The sequence below is a fragment of the Ovis canadensis genome, chromosome 10, assembly GCF_042477335.2.
Source record: "Ovis canadensis isolate MfBH-ARS-UI-01 breed Bighorn chromosome 10, ARS-UI_OviCan_v2, whole genome shotgun sequence".
Taxonomy (NCBI): Eukaryota; Metazoa; Chordata; class Mammalia; order Artiodactyla; family Bovidae; genus Ovis; species Ovis canadensis.
In genome coordinates, this window is record NC_091254.1 from 9,469,167 (window position 1) to 9,477,588 (window position 8,422).

Below are 8,422 nucleotides of genomic sequence, written 5' to 3' on the forward strand. Positions count from 1 at the left end.
GACCCGCTCTGGTGGCCTCAGGAAAGGCCAGTCCCCATGCTAATTCCTCGGGGGCCTCTCGGGATTACTCTCCCGTCGATGCCGGGGCCTAAGACCTTGTGTGGAGTCGGGTCCGGAACCTGAGGATTCCTCTCCGGTGCTGACATGGATCTTGGGGTACTTCTGGAGTCTCCCCAGGGGAGTCAGTCCTCGTCTCGAATGCGGGCATGCACTTGCGCTTTCCTCCAGAGCGGTAACAGCAGTGTCACGCGGTCCGCCGCGTGGATCAAAGGATCTATGGTTTTCCCTCGAGTCTTTCCCACGAGGCTTTCCCACGAGGCTTTCCCACAGGGCTGTCCCACGTGCACACGTGGTGGGAGTCGATCCTCGGCTTGAACGTCAAGGCAGTGCAGGAAAAACAGGTTCCTCTGGAATGGACTGAAACATCTGGGGGTCTCTTGGAATGGTGCCACGACCCTGGAGTTCCTCTCGCCTTTCCTGTGGAGAGCGCCTCCTCTTGAGATGCGACGGGAACGCCGGGAATTCTTTCCCTACGAAACAGGGAAAGGATCCCTCATCTCGAGCTAGGAGGCGGAAACGGGGCTCCCCTGGATGTGTGCGGGACCCCACGTGCTTCCTCTCGAGTGGAGACGGGTATGTCGGGGAACTTCTTGATTTGCAGCAAGGGTGTGAAGCACCCTTTGGAAGTTCCAGTGGTTAGACGTGATTAGCCTCGAGAAGCCTCAGCGGAAATGGGCCTCATCTCGCCTGGAGGGCAAAACCTCCTGGATTTTCTCGAGTTGCGGCAGGTGCTCTCGACTTACGACGGGGACCTCAGGGACCCGCTCTGGTGGCCTCAAGAAAGGCCAGTCCCCATGCGAGTTCCTCGGGGGCCTCTCGGGATTCCTCTCCCGTCGATGCCGGGGCCTAAGACCTTGTGTGGAGTCGGGGCCGGAACCTGAGGATTCCTCTCCAGTGCTGACATGGATCTTGGGGTACTTCTGGAGTCTCCCCAGGGGAGTCAGTCCTCGTCTCGAATGCGGGCATGCATTTGCGCTTTCCTCCATAGCGGTAGCAGCAGTGTCACGCAGTCTGCCGCGTGGATCAAAGGATCTATGGTTTTCCCTCGAGTCTTTCCCACGAGGCTTTCCCACGAGGCTTTCCCACAGGGCTGTCCCACGTGCACACGTGGTGGGAGTCGATCCTCGGCTTGAACGTCAAGGCAGTGCAGGGAAAACAGGTTCCTCTGGAATGGACTGACACATCTGGGGGACTCTTGGAATGGTGGCACGACCCTGGAGTTCCTCTCGCCTTTCCTGTGGAGAGCGCCTCCTCTTGAGTTGCGACGGGAACGCCGGGAATTCTTTCCCTACGAAACAGGGAAAGGATCCCTAATCTCGAGCTAGGAGGCGGAAACGGGGCTCCCCTGGATGTGTGCGGGACCCCACGTGCTTCCTCTCGAGTGGAGACTGGTATGTCGGGGAACTTCTTGATTTGCAGCAAGGGTGTGAAGCACCCTTTGGAAGTTCCAGTGGTTAGACGTGATTAGCCTCGAGAAGCCTCAGCGGAAATGGGCCTCATCTCGCCTGGAGGGCAAAACCTCCTGGATTTTCTCGAGTTGCGGCAGGTGCTCTCGACTTACGACGGGGACCACAGGGACCCGCTCTGGTGGCCTCAAGAAAGGCCAGTCCCCATGCGAGTTCCTCGGGGGCCTCTCGGGATTCCTCTCCCGTCGATGCCGGGGCCTAAGACCTTGTGTGGATTCGGGGCCGGAACCTGAGGATTCCTCTCCAGTGCTGACATGGATCTTGGGGTACTTCTGGAGTCTCCCCAGGGGAGTCAGTCCTCGTCTCGAATGCGGGCATGCACTTGCGCTTTCCTCCAGAGCGGTAGCAGCAGTGTCACGCAGTCCGCCGCGTGGATCAAAGGATCTATGGTTGTCCCTCGAGTCTTTCCCACGAGGCTTTCCCACGAGGCTTTCCCACAGGGCTGTCCCACGTGCACAGGTGGTGGGAGTCGATCCTCGGCTTGAACGTCAAGGCAGTGCAGGGAAAACAGGTTCCTCTGTAATGGACTGACATATCTGGGTGTCTCTTGGAATGGTGGCACGACCCTGGAGTTCCTCTCGCCTCTCCTGTGGAGAGCCCCTCCTCTTGAGATGCGACGGGAACGCCGGGAATTCTTTCCCTAAGAAACAGGGAAAGGATCCCTCATCTCGAGCTAGGAGGCGGAAAAGGGGCTCCCCTGGATATGTGCGGGACCCCACGTGATTCCTCTCGAGTGGAGACGGGTATGTCGGGGAACTTCTTGAGTTGCAGCAAGGGTGTGAAAGACTCTTTGGAAGTTGCAGTGGTTAGATGTGATTAGCCTCGAGAAGCCTCAGCGGAAATGGGCCTCATCTCGCCTGGAGGGCAAAACCTCCTGGATTTTCTCGAGTTGCGGCCTGTGCTCTCGACTTACGACGGGGACCTCGGGGACCCGCTCTGGTGACCTCAGGAAATGCCAGTCCCCATGCGAGTTCCTCGGGGGCCTCTCGGCATTCCTCTCCCATCGATGCCGGGGCCTAAGACCTTGTGTGGAGTCGGGGCCGGAACCTGAGGATTCCTCTCCAGTGCTGACATGGATCTTGGGGTACTTCTGGAGTCTCCCCAGGGGAGTCAGTCCTCGTCTCGAATGCGGGCATGCATTTGCGCTTTCCTCCATAGCGGTAGCAGCAGTGTCACGCAGTCTGCCGCGTGGATCAAAGGATCTATGATTTTCCCTCGAGTCTTTCCCACGAGGCTTTCCCACGAGGCTTTCCCACAGGGCTGTCCCACGTGCACACGTGGTGGGAGTGGATCCTCGGCTTGAACGTCAAGGCAGTTCAGGGAAAACAGGTTCCTCTGGAATGGACTGACACATCTGGGGGACTCTTGTCATGGTGGCACGACCCTGGAGTTCCTCTCGCCTTTCTTGTGGAGAGCGCCTCCTCTTGAGATGCGACGGGAACGCCGGGAATTATTTCCCTACGAAACAGGGAAAGGATCCCTCATCTCGAGCTAGGAGGCGGAAACGGGGCTCCCCTGGATGTGTGCGGGACACCACGTGCTTCCTCTCGAGTGGAGACGGGTATGTCGGGGAACTTCTTGAGTTGCAGCAAGGGTGTGAAGGACCCTTTGGAAGTTCCAGTGGTTAGACGTGATTCGCCTCGAGAAGCCTCAGCGGAAATGGGCCTCATCTCGCCTGGAGGGCAAAACCTCCTGGATTTTCTCGAGTTGCGGCAGGTGCTCTCGACTTACGACGGGGACCTCAGGGACCCGCTCTGGTGGCCTCAGGAAAGGCCAGTCCCCATGCGAATTCCTCGGGGGCCTCTCGGGATTCCTCTCCCGTCGATGCCGGGGCCTAAGTCCTTGTGTGGATTCGGGGCCGGAACCTGAGGATTCCTCTCCAGTGCTGACATGGATCTTGGGGTACTTCTAGAGTCTCCCCAGGGGAGTCAGTCCTCGTCTCGAATGCGGGCATGCACTTGCGCTTTCCTCCAGAGCGGTAGCAGCAGTGTCACGCAGTCCGCCGCGTGGATCAAAGGATCTATGGTTTTCCCTCGAGTCTTTCCCACGAGGCTTTCCCACGAGGCTTTCCCACAGGGCTGTCCCACGTGCACAGGTGGTGGGAGTCGATCCTCGGCTTGAACGTCAAGGCAGTGCAGGGAAAACAGGTTCCTCTGTAATGGACTGACACATCTGGGTGTCTCTTGGAATGGTGGCACGACCCTGGAGTTCCTCTCGCCTCTCCTGTGGAGAGCCCCTCATCTTGAGATGCGACGGGAACGCCGGGAATTCTTTCCCTACGAAACAGGGAAAGGATCCCTCATCTCGAGCTAGCAGGCGGAAACGGGGCTCCCCTGGATGTATGCGGGACACCACGTGCTTCCTATCAAGTGGAGACGGGTATGTCGGGGAACTTCTTGAGTAGCAGCAAGGGTGTGAAGGACCCTTTGGAAGTTCCAGTGTTTAGATGTGATTGGACTCGAGAAGCCTCAGCGGAAATGGGCCTCATCTCGCCTGGAGGGCAAAACCTCCTGGATTTTCTCGAGTTACGGCAGGTGTTCTCGACTTACGACGGGGACCTCAGGGACCCGCTCTGGTGGCCTCAGGAAAGGCCAGTCCCCATGCGAGTTCCTCGGGGGCCTCTCGGGATTCCTCTCCCGTCGATGCCGGGGCCTAAGACCTTGTGTGGAGTCGGGGCCGGAACCTGAGGATTCCTCTCCAGTGCTGACATGGATCTTGGGGTACTTCTGGAGTCTCCCCAGGGGAGTCAGTGCTCGTCTCGAATGCGGGCATGCACTTGCGCTTTCCTCCAGAGCGGTAGCAGCAGTGTCACGCGGTCCGCCGCGTGGATCAAAGGATCTATGGTTTTCCCTCGAGTCTTTCCCACGAGGCTTTCCCACGAGGCTTTCCCACAGGGCTGTCCCACGTGCACACGTGGTGGGAGTCGATCCTCGGCTTGAACGTCAGGCAGTGCAGGGAAAACAGGTTCCTCTGGAATGGACTGACACATCTGGGGGTCTCTTGGAATGGTGCCACGACCCTGGAGTTCCTCTCGCCTTTCCTGTGGAGAGCGCCACCTCTTGAGATGCGACGGGAACGCCGGGAATTCTTTCCCTACGAAACAGGGAAAGGATCCCTCATCTCGAGCTAGGAGGCGGAAACGGGGCTCCCCTGGATGGGTGCGGGACCCCACGTGCTTCCTCTCGAGTGGAGACGGGTATGTCGGGGAACTTCTTGAGTTGCAGCAATGGTGTGAACGACCCTTTGGAAGTTCCAGCGGTTACATGTGATTAGCCTCGAGAAGCCTCAGCGGAAATGGGCCTCATCTCGCCTGGAGGGCAAAACCTCCTGGATTTTCTCGAGTTGCGGCAGGTGCTCTCGACTTACGATGGGGACCTCAGGGACCCGCTCTGGTGGCCTCAGGAAAGGCCAGTCCCCATGCGAGTTCCTCGGGGGCCTCTCGGCATTCCTCTCCCGTCGATGCAGGGGCCTAAGACCTTGTGTGGAGTCGGGGCCGGAACCTGAGGATTCCTCTCCAGTGCTGACATGGATCTTGGGGTACTTCTGGAGTCTCCCCAGGGGAGTCAGTCCTCGTCTCGAATGCGGGCATGCACTTGCGCTTTCCTCCAGAGCGGTAGCAGCAGTGTCACTCAGTCCGCCGCGTGGATCAAAGGATCTATGGTTTTCCCTCGAGTCTTTCCCACGAGGCTTTCTCACGAGGCTTTCCCACAGGGCTGTCCCACGTGCACACGTGGTGGTAGTGGATCCTCGGCTTGAACGTCAAGGCAGTGCAGGGAAAACAGGTTCCTCTGGAATGGACTGACACATCTGGGGGACTCTTGGAATGGTGTCACGACCCTGGAGTTCCTCTCGCCTTTCCTGTGGAGAGCGCCTCCTCTTGAGATGCGACGGGAACGCCGGGAATTCTTTCCCTACGAAACAGGGAAAGGATCCCTCATCTCGAGCTAGGAGGCGGAAACGGGGCTCCCCTGGATGTGTGCGGGACCCCAGGTGCTTCCTCTCGAGTGGAGACGGGTATGTCGGGGAATTCTTGAGTTGCAGCAAGGGTGTGAAGGACCCTTCGGAAGTTCCAGTGGTTAGACGTGATTCGCCTCGAGAAGCCTCAGCGGAAATGGGCCTCATCTCGCCTGGAGGGCAAAACCTGCTGGATTTTCTCGATTTGCGGCAGGTGCTCTCGACTTACGACGGGGACCTCAGGGACCCGCTCTGGTGGCCTCAGGAAAGGCCAGTCCCCATGCGAATTCCTCGGGGGCCTCTCGGGATTACTCTCCCGTCGATGCCGGGGCCTAAGACCTTGTGTGGAGTCGGGTCCGGAACCTGAGGATTCCTCTCCGGTGCTGACATGGATCTTGGGGTACTTCTGGAGTCTCCCCAGGGGAGTCAGTCCTCGTCTCGAATGCGGGCATGCACTTGCGCTTTCCTCCAGAGCGGTAACAGCAGTGTCACGCGGTCCGCCGCGTGGATCAAAGGATCTATGGTTTTCCCTCGAGTCTTTCCCACGAGGCTTTCCCACGAGGCTTTCCCACAGGGCTGTCCCACGTGCACACGTGGTGGGAGTCGATCCTCGGCTTGAACGTCAAGGCAGTGCAGGGAAAACAGGTTCCTCTGGAATGGACTGAAACATCTGGGGGTCTCTTGGAATGGTGCCACGACCCTGGAGTTCCTCTCGCCTTTCCTGTGGAGAGCGCCTCCTCTTGAGATGCGACGGGAACGCCGGGAATTCTTTCCCTACGAAACAGGGAAAGGATCCCTCATCTCGAGCTAGGAGGCGGAAACGGGGCTCCCCTGGATGTGTGCGGGACCCCACGTGCTTCCTCTCGAGTGGAGACGGGTATGTCGGGGAACTTCTTGATTTGCAGCAAGGGTGTGAAGCACCCTTTGGAAGTTCCAGTGGTTAGACGTGATTAGCCTCGAGAAGCCTCAGCGGAAATGGGCCTCATCTCGCCTGGAGGGCAAAACCTCCTGGATTTTCTCGAGTTGCGGCAGGTGCTCTCGACTTACGACGGGGACCTCAGGGACCCGCTCTGGTGGCCTCAAGAAAGGCCAGTCCCCATGCGAGTTCCTCGGGGGCCTCTCGGGATTCCTCTCCCGTCGATGCCGGGGCCTAAGACCTTGTGTGGAGTCGGGGCCGGAACCTGAGGATTCCTCTCCAGTGCTGACATGGATCTTGGGGTACTTCTGGAGTCTCCCCAGGGGAGTCAGTCCTCGTCTCGAATGCGGGCATGCATTTGCGCTTTCCTCCATAGCGGTAGCAGCAGTGTCACGCAGTCTGCCGCGTGGATCAAAGGATCTATGGTTTTCCCTCGAGTCTTTCCCACGAGGCTTTCCCACGAGGCTTTCCCACAGGGCTGTCCCACGTGCACACGTGGTGGGAGTCGATCCTCGGCTTGAACGTCAAGGCAGTGCAGGGAAAACAGGTTCCTCTGGAATGGACTGACACATCTGGGGGACTCTTGGAATGGTGGCACGACCCTGGAGTTCCTCTCGCCTTTCCTGTGGAGAGCGCCTCCTCTTGAGTTGCGACGGGAACGCCGGGAATTCTTTCCCTACGAAACAGGGAAAGGATCCCTAATCTCGAGCTAGGAGGCGGAAACGGGGCTCCCCTGGATGTGTGCGGGACCCCACGTGCTTCCTCTCGAGTGGAGACTGGTATGTCGGGGAACTTCTTGATTTGCAGCAAGGGTGTGAAGCACCCTTTGGAAGTTCCAGTGGTTAGACGTGATTAGCCTCGAGAAGCCTCAGAGAAATGGGCCTCATCTCGCCTGGAGGGCAAAACCTCCTGGATTTTCTCGAGTTGCGGCAGGTGCTCTCGACTTACGACGGGGACCACAGGGACCCGCTCTGGTGGCCTCAAGAAAGGCCAGTCCCCATGCGAGTTCCTCGGGGGCCTCTCGGGATTCCTCTCCCGTCGATGCCGGGGCCTAAGACCTTGTGTGGATTCGGGGCCGGAACCTGAGGATTCCTCTCCAGTGCTGACATGGATCTTGGGGTACTTCTGGAGTCTCCCCAGGGGAGTCAGTCCTCGTCTCGAATGCGGGCATGCACTTGCGCTTTCCTCCAGAGCGGTAGCAGCAGTGTCACGCAGTCCGCCGCGTGGATCAAAGGATCTATGGTTGTCCCTCGAGTCTTTCCCACGAGGCTTTCCCACGAGGCTTTCCCACAGGGCTGTCCCACGTGCACAGGTGGTGGGAGTCGATCCTCGGCTTGAACGTCAAGGCAGTGCAGGGAAAACAGGTTCCTCTGTAATGGACTGACACATCTGGGTGTCTCTTGGAATGGTGGCACGACCCTGGAGTTCCTCTCGCCTCTCCTGTGGAGAGTCCCTCCTCTTGAGATGCGACGGGAACGCCGGGAATTCTTTCCCTAAGAAACAGGGAAAGGATCCCTCATCTCGAGCTAGGAGGCGGAAAAGGGGCTCCCCTGGATATGTGCGGGACCCCACGTGATTCCTCTCGAGTGGAGACGGGTATGTCGGGGAACTTCTTGAGTTGCAGCAAGGGTGTGAAAGACTCTTTGGAAGTTGCAGTGGTTAGATGTGATTAGCCTCGAGAAGCCTCAGCGGAAATGGGCCTCATCTCGCCTGGAGGGCAAAACCTCCTGGATTTTCTCGAGTTGCGGCCTGTGCTCTCGACTTACGACGGGGACCTCGGGGACCCGCTCTGGTGACCTCAGGAAATGCCAGTCCCCATGCGAGTTCCTCGGGGGCCTCTCGGCATTCCTCTCCCATCGATGCCGGGGCCTAAGACCTTGTGTGGAGTCGGGGCCGGAACCTGAGGATTCCTCTCCAGTGCTGACATGGATCTTGGGGTACTTCTGGAGTCTCCCCAGGGGAGTCAGTCCTTGTCTCGAATGCGGGCATGCACTTGCGCTTTCCTCCAGAGCGGTAGCAGCAGTGT